At 53.4% G+C, this 12,169-nt stretch overlaps 1 protein-coding gene across 1 annotated transcript in view; it reads left to right on the top strand.

Moving 5' to 3' along the window:
• Window positions 1–12,169, top strand: part of DSCAM (DS cell adhesion molecule) — a 532,016-nt gene that overhangs the window by 374,603 nt on the left and 145,244 nt on the right. The window lies entirely within an intron of this gene.

The following is a 12,169-nucleotide window of genomic DNA, read 5'->3' as shown; positions in this document are numbered from 1 at the left end:
ATTCATCCCGTTTCGTTAATAATTTATTCCAGTGAGTCTGTTACTTCCAACAGAACAATGAAAATATCAAGTTATCCATTTTCTGTACTTTTCCATCATGGAAAAATAGAGTTCTGAAACACAGTTGCTTCAGAATACATTTTGCACACAAGCCATGCATCATTTTGACTTCTAATTTTTATACTCCGAAGGAGCTGATTTGCAAGAACATGAGGACAAGTTGTTATATCACTCAAATCCCAAGTTGAAATAGTAATTTTAAAAAATAATAAATTGATAAAATTATTCCAAAAGCCCAAAAACTGAGAGCCAGTGTTCACCAATGTTGATCTGTCTTTCCCAGCAAAAGGCATAATATGATTTGCAGTTGCTTTGATATATTTTAAATGTATAACACATTTTTCTAGCCCATATATGCATGTAAAGACATATTCTAATAGATACGAGATGCTGTAAGAATGGAAATGCACTCAGCCATGGACTGTGCTTTCATATATGAACCGCTTCTGTTTGGAAGGGGAGATAAGGGGAGATACAGAGCCCGCTCCTGTGAGTGTCGGGCGCAGTGTAGCATGGTTCGTGGATGTGCCTTTCAGAAGGGAGCGGAACTTTCAGCCTGAGAAGGTTAGGAAAAGCTTCACGGAAAAGCAACTCTACCGTTTAAGTTGAACTTAAAATGGTAGAAATGGAAGATTTCCCACACACGTGCTCTCCCCATAGCTTTGGTGCTGGTAGTGGGGCACAGGGGCGGGACATCAAGGTGACCCCGCCCTCAGGGAGCCTTCTCCGCCCTGGGGCCATCGGGTGGGGGTGTGGACAGCGGCTGCCCAGCAGCGTGCCCCAGTGTCAGAATACAGGGCAGAACACGGGGGTCCCTGGCGAGGGTGCATGTATACCTGTTTGTAGAATCGGTGGCTTCTGAATGAAAACCCGTGGCATCTGAGTTCAGCCCTGAAGGACACGGTGCATGCCAGAAGGTAGAATGAGGCACTTCAGGGGGAGGGAACAGAGGGAGCAGACGGGAGAAGTTACAAGACCTAAGGCAGGAGTGCGCCCTGGGTGAATGTGGCATCCGGTGCACGTAGCCAGTTAGGCAGGGAAGCGTTTAAACTGAGCGTAGGTCAAAGAGAAATGGTCCTTAGTTGGCCAATTTTAGGTCTTCTCAAACCATGCAAACTGTTAGCTGAGGGGCACTTTTATGTAACAATTACACCAGTTCTTTTAATACCCCCTGGGATGGCTTTATAGATTATTTCAGCTTCAAGCATCTGGTACTTTTAACCCTTTAAATTGATAATAATTAAATTCCGAAAGGCAAAAGATAATTTAAGTAAGAGATATAAAAGCATGAAGATAGACACACAGCGAATATATTTGTTGCTCAAAGGGTGTCACTCAAAAACCAAACAAACGCGGGGGTAACGTTTGCTCGTCCTCTGTGGGTTTGTTGAGCCGTCAGGCGTGTGCCAAGGAGCTCCCTGAGGCAGCGGGAGGAATGAGGGGGAGCAGCCGCCTGGGGGTGGTGACTGTACTGACGGGCGGGAGGTTGGAGCTCGGAGTCGGGTGGGGGCGCTGAGCTGTCCCCTGGCAGCAGACCCCCCGGCAGCGGATCCGTGTCCCTGTACGCGGCGACAGGCTCGTACCTGGCATGGCAGCCAGGGAGGCTCTGAGCTCACGTCCGACAGGAACCAGGCGCGTATCAGGCACCATTTCCTTAATGTTGCACGGTTGTGTACAGACAGTAGAGAGGGTGCGTCACGCTGCAGACACACGCACGTCCACATACAAACGTGCACTCCCAGTGAGCGCACGCCACGCCCACACGCCTGCCCGGCAAGTAGCGGGAAGAAGAAGAACTATCATCTCATCATCCTTCCCCGGGATCTCCCAATGGCCCTGAGAATGACGTGGACACACACTCCTGTGCACACACACACAGAACAATCAGCACACCCCAACCACGTTCCAAATGCCGCGGGCCAGGAGGACAGCTAAACAGGAGCGCCGCCGGCCGACCACTGAGGAAAAGGCCTCATGGAGGCGCTGGAAGGCACTCCCCACTTTGTGCCCTCACCGGTGATTATAGTCCTTTGCACCCCAAAGAGCTTCTCCACGTTGTTGAAATGTATTACATAAAAGTGGTGACAAGGCTACGTTGACATGGTTACTGCTATTTCAACACCCTGTAAGTGGTAGCCCCCGAACGAAAAAGCTGTTGGGGGGGGGGGGTATAAAAGGAACCGTACCCCTGGCTGGCGTAGCTCAGTGGACGGAGCGCGGGCTGGGAACCAAAGTGTCCCAGGTTCGATTCCCAGCCAGGGTACATGCCTGGGTTGCAGGCCATAACCCCCAGCAACTGCACATTGACGTTTCTCTCTCTCTCTCTCTCTCCCTTCCCTCTCTAAAAATAAATAAATAAATTCTTAAAAAAAAACTAGTAAATTGAAAAATAAAATTAAAAAAAAAGGAACCGTATCTTCCAGGTGAAAATCGGGGGTGTCCTCTCACTAAAGGAGGCTGATGCAGAAAGGGGTTAGGGGCGTGGCCAACGAGGGGCCCAGGCTCTGGGGAAAAGGCCCCTGGGGTGGCCCCCAGAGGGACCTGGCGCTCCTGGTTCCACCACTTCCAGCCACTGATTTGGGACAAACCGCCTTCCCTCCCTGAGCCTGTGAACCAAGAAGCATCACGCCTTCCTCACGGGGATCACGAACATCAGATGCGCAACGTGCGGGAGACGCACTGTAAAACAGAGAGCTCTGGGCGTGTGCACTCGGACACACGAACAGGGCAGGTCCTGGTGCTCGGAGAGAGAGAGAAAACATAAACACTGACGGCGCCACGCACAGGACGTCTCCAGAGAGCCGTTCTGAAGACCAAAACGAACAGGTCGTAGGACAGGAAGCAGGAAGAGGAGACAGGACCTCCCAGGCCCACAGGGAGGCACGTGTGTCACCCGCGGGGTGCGGGCGCACACGGGCGGCGCCTTTGGGAGTTCTCAGGGCCCGTGTCTTTTCTGACCCCTGGCGGTTTGAGAAAATCAATGAAGTGTTTGGGGATTTCAAACTGAAAAGAGAAATTGATAGAAAGGAAACAGCACTCTGTTGAGTAAAAAAACTGTTAAGTATGCTCCCTTTTCTAGAAGTCATTTCAAAAAAAACACATAGGCTACAAATATTTCTCAGCTCATCAGTAGAGAACTTTCTGTCCAATCAGGTGCGGGCAGGAAGTGAAGGCGGCCTCTCGGATGAGACCGGGTGCGACCGTGAGCTCCCAGCTGGGTTGGTGCCGGGATCTCCGCCTCAGCTCCGCCCGCAGCACGTGCTGCTGGGGGTGCTGGGAGCTGCACATCGAGTCTCCCTTATGGGAACCCTCCTCGCCATTACTGCAACGCTTTCAAAACCCACTGCTCCAGTAACAGAGCAGTTTAAAATTTGGGGGAGTAAGACATGAGGATGCTATGGGAATTGAAAAGATCAAGCCATCAGGTTTAAAGTGAATGGTCAGGCCGAGCAATCAATGAGATAGAACACTAATCAGGGCCCGCCCTTCCAGCGTTATTGGTAGTCTTGTTTCTGATTGTACTTGTCATCTCAGTTCCGTTTTCTTTTTTACCAAAAATCATCACAGGAGTAGGGATCCAACACATCCCACAGTGTTAAGGACCCTGGGAAGAAAAGACAGAGGGTCTAGCCTCTGCTTTCAAGCAAATTTGGCCCCTGGTGGTAACACTGCACCCCACACCCCAGGCCCCCCAGGGGGTTCAGAAGCCTTTTTCTGACAGGCCAGGGGCCTGTTGGGGTCTGGGGAGCATGTCTTTTGTGGTAAGAAAGTAGTTCCCCAAACTCCTAGATCTCTCAAGTGCATGAGCCCTTCCTGACATTTCTCCCAGCGGCCAACATCACAGCCCTGCCCCCCTCCCAACCCCTTCTGCCACTGGCTGACCTGAGCTTGGGTCTTGCCAGGGACACTGGTTCCTGTACGGGCCCGTGGCCCGTGGCGCACAAGCCGCTCTTCCTTGGTCAGCTGCCCCGCCGAAGTCCTTTCCAACCCCCACATGCAGCACAAAGAGCATCCCTTCGCAGAGGGGAGCTGGCGCTTCCCTGCGGGCAGTTACTCTTGGAGTCCAGTGCACCCCCTCCCCCGCTACCGGGACAGCCCTGCTCCTGCACGTGTATTCGGCCACCGCATTTAATCGCTTAGCAAAATGCCTGACTTACGGCAGGTGGAGACTAAAAGTAGCTATTGATGAGGTTGAGGCTGTTGATATTATCATCATCATCATTTCCAGATTACAGTGTAAGACACCTCAGACAAGACAGATCCATGCCCATAATAGAAAATGATGGGTCCCTGATTTAAAACACCCAGTGTACGCATTTCCATAACTGTATAGCCCTCCAGCCCCCGCTGCAGTTCATCCCACACACGCGAGCACTCCCATGGCCCTCACCATTCCATACTGAAGTCCTGTGTCGAACATACCTGTGGCTTTCCTGGGGATGTGTGGGTGGGTGCATAAGTAGGGGAGGGGAAGAAGCATGGAAAAGCAACCACAGAAAACTGTAGAGGGCCGCTGTCAGCTGGTGGAAGGCCCTCATCCTCTCCACAGCTATAGTGCGGATGGTGCGTGATGGGTGGTGGATGGTGCATGATGGCTGGTGGATACGGGGTGGTGGGTGATGCATGTAGATGATGGATGGTGTGTGGTGGATGGTGGATGGTGCATGTGCATGATGCATGATTGCTGGTGGCTGGTGGCTGGTAAATGGCGGATAGTGATGGTGACTGGTGGCTGGCGGCTCACGGCTCCTTCCAGGTAGCATACCTTACACTCCATCCAACCCTTTGCATTGCGCTTCTTCAGTGAGCCTGACATTCCACCAGCTGGAGATCCTCTGGGGTTAGGAAGGAATTGTGAAACGGAAGGGCTAATCTAGCGACTGCAGTGTGTCACCGACCCCAGTTTCCGTCTCTCCCCTCTCTCAGTGATCAGTGTTAAACTGCGTGCCCCCAGGACTCAGATGCTGGAGTTCTAACATGAATATCTCAGAATGTGACCTTATTTGGAACTAGGGTCCTTGCGGATATAACTAATAAAGAGGAAGTCTTCCTGCCTAGTCCAACATGACAGGTGTCCCTAGAAAGGGGGGAAATGTGGACACGGACAGAGGGAACAGAGCCCCGTGCGGACAGAGATAGGAGTTACTCTGCCGGGAGCGGGGGAAGCTGGAAGGGGCGAGGAGGGACACTCGTCCGGAGTCTGCAGAGGGAGCGTGGCTCTACCAACACTTGGATTTCAGGCTCACAGCCTCCAAAACTGTGGTACAATAAATCCCTGTTTCTTGAAGCCACCTAGTTGGTGGTGCTTTGTCACAGCGGCCCCGGAACACTGGGTGATAACAGAAACCTTCTGCAGGCTCTTGTGTCTGACGGAGGCTCACCACAAGCTGGCTCACCGGCCCCAGCAGGCGAGCCCTAATCTGTCTCGTTGCATATTCTCGAATCGAATTCCATAACCAGTGGAAATGAACTGCAGTTGGAACCCACCAAGGGCAGCCTGCCCTCTTCCAACATAATTGGTTTAAGGGTGGGTATGAGACACGATTTTAGACTTTGAAATGTAAGAGGAGATCTCCAGTGGTATTTTTAGAATAGATTTTATTCGCAATAGGAGCATCTGCCAGAAATTCTCATCTCTTTCATTTTCTGACCCTACCTGGAGGTGACACCTTGATCCTCACAATGAGGGTGACTCCCACCTGACAGCTTGCTTCACCAAACACACAAACGGAGAAGGCAGGAGAGAGAGAGAGCTGCAAGGTGGAAGGGAGACTTTCACGTCACCTAGTGAAGGGAGTGACAGCCCGTCACATGTACCGGGTCCTGCTCGCACTGAAGAGTAAGGGATCCCACGATCGCAGGAATACCGGAGGCAGGATCACCCACAAGTCCACCCACCACCAGTCACGTGCTTCTCAGGGGCTGCCAACTCCCCGAGAAAAGTAGAGGAAAGGGCAGAGCAGTGGATGCCTGTTTCAGAGCTCGCTGTCAGGTGAAGTCACTCGCTCCCCCGTGAGCTGAAGCAAGGGCAGCAGTAGGGAGAGGTAAGGAGTGTTACACCAGTGGAGCTGACCCCATGTGGAAGGGCACCTCAGGGTGTTGGGAAACATCTCTCCCTGCCATTAACAATGTACAAGCATCTTGGTAAGTCTCCTGCGGTCTGTTTTCTCTCTCTGCTTAGATGCGCTCACACACTTGTCTATGACTAGAAACCTCTGAGCTCACTCTTGAATAGCCCACCCTTTATTCTGATCTACCCGTTGTCCATGGTTTTCTGTCACTCTGTGTTCTTCTGCTACCTGTTTTTTTAAGATTTTATTTATTTATTTTTAGAGAGGGAAGGGAGGGAGAAAGAGAGAGAGAGAAACATCAATGTGTGATTGCTGGGGGTCATGGCCTGCAACCCAGGCATGTACCCTGACTGGGAATCGAACCTGCAACACTTTGGTTCGAAGCCTGCACTCAATCCACTGAGTTATGCCAGCCAGGGCTACTGCCTGCTTTTTAGCAGTCCCCATTCTCCAGCACACGGCTGGCCCTGCCTGTGTCCGTGCAGCCCCGTCCGTGGTGGCCGGTTTTGTCTCCTGGTCCTTTGCAGTCACCAAGCCCTCCCCACAGTCCGGCTTCTGCACCATATTCCACTGATGACAGAACCAAGGACAACAGGACGGTCCAGAGCAAGGCTGGGGGAGCCCAGCAACCAGCAGAGAGCCCTGCACTGCCTTTGCAGGATGTCACAGGGTGTGGGTTGGGGGTCTCAGCAGTCCCCGGAGCTGGCCTGGGATGCAGGGAAGGGTGCCAGGGAAGACAGAGTAGGGGAGACACTGGGACAGGTGAGGCTCCCAACCCAACCCCTCTCTCATTAACCGTTCAAGTCTTGGATGTGCCGACATAGCCCGTCTTTGAAGCAGCGCTTAATGACCTCCGGCAGCCTGCACGGACAGAGCCTGTCAGCGATCTTTCAGACGCTCTCATTAGCGGGAGGGTGGGACATCAGCCGGACCCAGAGCCACACAGCAGCCATCACCAAGCCCTCACTGGCACCTCAGCGCCGTCTTCACGTGAGCATTGCCCTTTCGCTGATTAGCAACAGAGATCAAAGGAGGCCACGCTGAGGCCATCTGGGGATTCAGGAATTCTGGGTTGGATCTTCCCGAGGAAATGTAAAATGCCTGTGTTTCGTGCTGCCTTAGCAGGCCGTCCATCACATCTGTCCACCGTGAGCATGGAGTTTTAAAACAAATATACATGAGCTACAGAAGGTGCGGTAAGCTAACTTAAAATCATTTCCAGCTCACGTGTCTCCATATACCTACTGTCTCCTTATACTTTTCACTCCTGCCCCCACATCCTGGAATGCTCTAGCTGTGCCGATTGTCTCCCCTTTCCCACACTCCAAATCCCCACCCCTGACTCTCCGTTCAGACACCGAAACTCCCCAGCCCTGTAGGAAATGTTTGGCGATACCACAGACGCCAAGATGAACACCGGGGTTCCCAGGTGCAGCACGGAGGAAGCTCACGAGGGCATACAGGAACGCCCGGCGTCTCCTAGAGAGTTCCACCTGCCGGAGCCCCGGAAGTGCAGTTCCCAGCCCAGGACACACCCAGTCTCCGATGGCAATTGGAAGGTCGTGAAGTCAAGGTCACTGTGAGCAGAGTCTCTGCAAACACAGCACAGGGACAAGGTCCACGAGGAGACCACAGCTCCACCGAGCCTGCACCCTCGAGGGATCATGCCCAGCAGCCTGGCTCAGAGGGCCGTCCCCTGACACAGGCACGGGGATCCGCTCGGGCACCAGTGCCAGCACAGGGGTCATGCTGACCTCAGGGTTCCTGAGGACTCTTTCCGTCTGGGCTGCCCACGTCCCGCCTCTGTCCCCGCATGGTGGCAGAGGCGGTGCCCTTCTCCTCCTCTGGCTGCAGAAAGCTACCAGGCATCCCCACAAGGTCATGACCTCCTCAGCTCTGGGCTTCCCAAAGGTAACTCCCAGCATTCAGGAAGCCAAGGGGGTTCCCGTCTCACCTGCATGTCTTTGTTCACAAGGCGGTAGACCCTGCACCCCGGAAGTCTTGACCCCCCAGTGGGAAGGGACCTCACCCAGCCCCTCCCTTCTGCAGAGGCCTCGGCTCCCTGCCTGCCTGAAGTCCCAGGGGGTCCCTGCAGAAGGGGAGCAGGTGGAGGGTCCTCAAAGGCCATGCTAGTGCCAGCGTGCTTGGCACTAGACTTGGGCCACACCCCAGTCCTCCTTTTGCTCACGCACCCAGGGGGAGCTTGGGTAAATCCTGCAAACGTGAGAAAATGCCAGATGGAAGGACTCGCGCTTGTGGCAGTAACAGCCCCCTTATTCTCCTAATGGGACCCTCCAACTCCGAGGGATGAGCAAGCTCCCTGGGCTGCTTGCGGCCTCTTGGACCAGCGGCACAGCTTTGATACCAGGACGTGCCCTTTAATCATCTGTCATGCGTCATCAGCCCGACAGGCGGCAGCACACACAAGCACCGGTAAATCGCTCTGCAAGTCCCTGGAGCCGTCCTTTGCCGCTGTTCTCTGCCGGCTGTGCCGTGGCCGCTTCCGGTCTGAGGACAGCGCCGCACCTGTTGCGGCAGGGTGGACGGAGCGGCTTCCGGGGAGCTGGTGGGTCTCGGTTCTGCCCTTTGCCTTCCTCTCGGTTTTCTTCGTCTGGATTCTTAACTCTCGTCAGGCTCTCCGTGAGGTCAAGCCCTCGGCCGTCAATCAGTGGGAGTGAGCTCGGCCTGGTTCGCTAATTGCCAGCGCTGCGCGAAACCCCTGTGCGTGCAAATCACGGCAGCACTGAGCTTGCTGGCTTTTCACAGCATCGCTTCCTTCCCCCCAGCCCTGGCTGCTGGAGAGAAATGACCCAGGCAGGGCACATGCCTGGGTTGCAGGCCATGACCCCCAGCAACCGCACATTGATGTTTCTCTCTCTCCCTCCCTCCCTTCCCTCTCTAAAAATAAATAAATAAAATCTTAAAAAAAAAGAAAGAAAAATGAAACACATCTGATCACTTCTGTGGCTTTGCTGCCTCACCTCTCCCTGGCACCCCGACCTGAGCTCGGCTCCTACCTCCAGCTCCTGCTCCCCCAGCTTTGGTGGAGAACACCTTCAGCGGCTTTTGTCCATCACCCCATTCCTTTGGAATCTATCTCTGAGACTTCTTAGGCCTGGACCATAAAAAAAAAAAAATGGAATGCAAAACGGGCACAGGGCCTTAAAGAATGATGAAACGGAATAGTCGAAGGCAGCACAACTGTGAATTCCAGCCACCGCTGGGCTGCAGCCTGTATGATAAAAGACGTGGGCGACGGGACGGCTCAGCCTGCATGTGGCAGCGTGCGGGTTGAGAAGCGGCCTCTTCCCTGAGTTGTCTAACTGTGAAGAGAAGAATCCATCTGAGCGTGGAGGTGCGTGTTTCCTGCTTTCCACTAGCTGTGCGTTCTGGAGTTGGCGGGTCTGGAAGGAACATCACAGAAGGGGAATGAATGCAAGGCAGACCCCCCAGGGCTCCCTCTGTGCTGGATCACTGTCACAGCGGGCCCTCTCTGCGACACAGGGGGAGTCGACGGGATGACAAGTCACGGTGACTCCTGGAAAGCGAGTTCCTCTCTTTCTTTGCCTTACTCCTTTCTCCTCCGGAGATGCCGATCTAATTCAGCTGCCATTAGCCCCGCACTGTCCAAGGTCGGGGAATGTAATGCAAGAACGAAGTGCGCAAGAGCAACACAGATTCTAGAGTCCCGAAAGGCTTTCCTGCTGCAGACAGGGCAGCTCCCCGGGGAGCGGCCAGGGCGGCCACAGCGCCCCTAGCGCCAGGGAGGCCCGTATTGGGAATCGTGCTGTGCGGTGTGGTCTGGAAACCCCTCGGATGTTTTGAATGGGGGTGGGGGTGGGGGCAGGGGGACTCCGCGTTTTCATTTTACATTGAGCCCTGCAAATTACTCAATTGTGTAGACTTTTTACAGGTGATATATGTGAAACTAGCTTTGTAAACACGCTTGTTTCTTTTCTTCTTCACTACCTTTGACTTGTTAAAAAAGAACAAGAAGAACATTAAAAATTGGGTGAGTGCCTTTGAGTCTCACGTCCCTTTGCCAAAGCAAAACAAGCCAACTCAGTGCTCAACGCCCAAAGCGCCTTCTCTGAAGACTTATTTTTCCTGAAAAAAAACCCCACATTTTTTTCTCTTCCTCTATGATTTGCTCATTTCCTTAAGTCTGACCTGTGAAGTGTAGCAAGACTGTCGCAGGAAGACCTTGCTCCCTGAGCTTCTGTGTCCCGCGTCAACACGAACACGCAGGGACATTCAAACACGGGATGACCCCACGCCGGGGCAGACAGCCCAGCAGGAGGGGGCCTCAAACCCAGGGCGCCCTGTCAGGGTGCTAAACTAATGTTGGTCATGCAGTGTCACCATCAAGCACAGAGGTTGGGGAGAGGCCCTTGGCTATGGCTGGGAAAGAGGGGGACGAAGACCCAGAGGGTCTGGACCCGTTCAGGTGAAGAGGTTACGCCCAGCAACCAGCAGCCCCGGATTCTCAGGAATCCATCCGACAGAGCCGTGGACGGTGTGCAAGGTGTGCGAAGCCTCGATGGGGCCGTCTGTGTCATTGCAGCTGAAGAGTTCAGATCTGCCGGGGAGGCCGCCAATACCTCATTAAGAGGGGAGCCGTGGCGTGCGTCACAGACGTCATGAGTATCATGCCGGCAATCTGCTGTGGAAGTGGAGAGGAGGAAGCCAATGTTTTTATGCGAGGCAACCCAAGGGCGCCGCGCAGAGGAGGTGGCGCAGGAGGTGCGTGTGGGATGCACGCAGTAGCAATAAGCAGAGGAACGGAGGGGGAGGGGGAAGGTATTCCTGACACCGGGAGCAGCTTGGACAAAAACCCAGAGGCCAGGAAGCATGTGACGTTTTAGCTGGAGAAGAAACACGTGTAATCTACAGTCAAATTGTGGAAGAAATGGGATGCTGTTGAAAGCAGAGAAAATATAGCCAGAGAGGTGTTTACAGAAAAGTAGTTAACGTCTATCCACACGCGAGATGGAGTGGAATGGGGGGAGTGAGCGGAACAGAAGTGGAGACGAAAAGCCAGTGAGGAGGCCGTTACAGCAGTGTAGATGCAGGGTGGTAAACGACTCCTAACCGCAGGTAAAGAGGCCATGGGGGACCATGGGGAGGGGAGGGGAGGGGAGGGGAGGGGGGGAGGGGAGGGGAGGGCAAGAGCCGTCAGGGGGAGTGTCCATAGGCCTGACAGTAACTGGACAGGCAGAGGGGAAAGAGAGCAGGTGGTACCTGGGGAGGGCACGCTATGTCCAGCCCAGGGCCAGACCCTGAGCATGTACCACCCCCTTCGTTTTTACCAAGAGGGAGCGGCTGCAGGTAATGCTGAACATTCAGAGCTGGAAGATCACTAGCAAGGTGATCACCTTCATGGGTAGAGTTAGGGAGCTGTGTTTGTGTTCTCCAGGGAAATAGAACCCACAGGAGACAGGTTTAGAGGCAGAACTAGAGCCAGAGACAGACAGGAACATATTCAGTATTTTCACCAGAAGCATCTTTGTGCGGACATCTTTGTCACGAGCATTTTGCCACACAATGAATTGGCCATAAGGCAGTTGTGCTATGAAAAAAGATAAAACCACAAAAAAAGTAAAAAAGGCTCATTAAAAAGCACATGCATGACTCCATTGCAAAATACAAACGACTTGACTGCATTTAAAATGCATGCAGATTCATGGCGATGCCGAGTGAGTGATTGTACTGTGTCGATTGCACAAGCACGTGCCTTTGGTAGAAAATGTGGATTCAGCTTCCTGCCCTCAAAGAGAGCCCTCTGCCTTGCTTCCCCCCCCCACCCGCCCCCTCCACTGCAGTTTGTTTCAAAATAACAAACCAACTCTGGGAGCAAATCATTGTCAACTGGAAGAAATGCCAAGTATTTGAAGTCCATTACCTCCACCACCCCTCCGACTCATCACTATGGAGACTGTTCTGAGCACCGGCTGGGATTTAGATGTAACATTAAAATGGGGGTAACTGTGGGAACTTTGTCCGTGGAGAAACGAAACCCAGCTGACAACCTCAATTCT

The sequence above is a fragment of the Phyllostomus discolor genome, chromosome 2, assembly GCF_004126475.2.
Source record: "Phyllostomus discolor isolate MPI-MPIP mPhyDis1 chromosome 2, mPhyDis1.pri.v3, whole genome shotgun sequence".
Taxonomy (NCBI): domain Eukaryota; kingdom Metazoa; phylum Chordata; class Mammalia; order Chiroptera; family Phyllostomidae; genus Phyllostomus; species Phyllostomus discolor.
Note: the sequence above shows the minus strand (reverse complement) of the source record. Positions and strands in the feature narration are given on the sequence as shown.